At 39.1% G+C, this 822-nt stretch overlaps 1 non-coding gene across 1 annotated transcript; it reads left to right on the top strand.

Moving 5' to 3' along the window:
* Nucleotides 1-84: 84 nt before the first annotated feature.
* LOC117107895 lies at nucleotides 85-203 on the top strand. The gene has a single exon (XR_004445305.1). It is a non-coding gene; the product is annotated as a 5S ribosomal RNA (ribosomal RNA).
* Nucleotides 204-822: the final 619 nt, after the last annotated feature.

Raw genomic sequence — 822 nt, 5'->3', positions numbered from 1 at the left:
TTTTTTAAACATGATAACAATAAAACGAAAAAAAGTGTGATTGTGAGCTCGATGATCGAAGTGTTACACTGTTGGTGCACCCTTGTCTACGGCCATACTACCTTCAAAACACCGGTTCTCTTCCGATCACCGAAGTTAAGCAACGTCGGGTCTGGTTAGTACTTGGATGGGAGACCGCTTGGGAATACCGGGGGCTGTAGACATCATTTATTTTTTTTCTAGAAAAATAATTTTACCAATAGTAGCGCATCCATAGCTCTTATAATATTTTCCTAATGCAGGCGTCACTTTGAAACCTGGACCCACCCTCCTTAGAGGTTGCCAAATAAGGTCGAAGTCTAAGGTCAATAAATTTGCTGTTGTAGTGAAATCCTAACGTTCTTTTTTATCTTGAGTGAGTGAAGCTTTACCTATAAATGTGATGAAAGGTATGAAGCTTTGACGAGTAATTTGTGTTTTCTGGTAATGGGAGATCGAATGCATAGCTATTAAAGTTGATACATTTAGTCCAAAATTGGCTTTGGTTGACCTTTCTGTAATGGTAAAATGCCTTTTGGAAATTAGAGTAGTTTTCCTTTTTTTTTTTTTAAAGTCTCAGCAGAGGAACTAGGCCACCATGCATTATTTTTGTTGATCTTGTGTTTGTACATTGGGCAAGAAGGTAAAATACCCCAAATTTCAATGAAGAAAACGGTGGAGTAGTGCTAAAGTCCGAGCCAGCGAGTCATGCGAGACAATGCGCGAGTCATGCGAGCCAGCGAGCCATACATTTTAATTTTTTTTTTCTCATTTTTTCCAGTTTTGCAAACACGTAGGCCTAGC

The sequence above is a fragment of the Anneissia japonica genome, unplaced genomic scaffold (assembly GCF_011630105.1).
Source record: "Anneissia japonica isolate Jap-2015-1 unplaced genomic scaffold, ASM1163010v1 scaffold55004_len822_cov72_single, whole genome shotgun sequence".
Classification (NCBI taxonomy): domain Eukaryota; kingdom Metazoa; phylum Echinodermata; class Crinoidea; order Comatulida; family Comatulidae; genus Anneissia; species Anneissia japonica.
The sequence above is the reverse complement of the archived record's forward strand: the minus strand, read 5'-3'. Positions and strand labels throughout refer to the sequence as shown.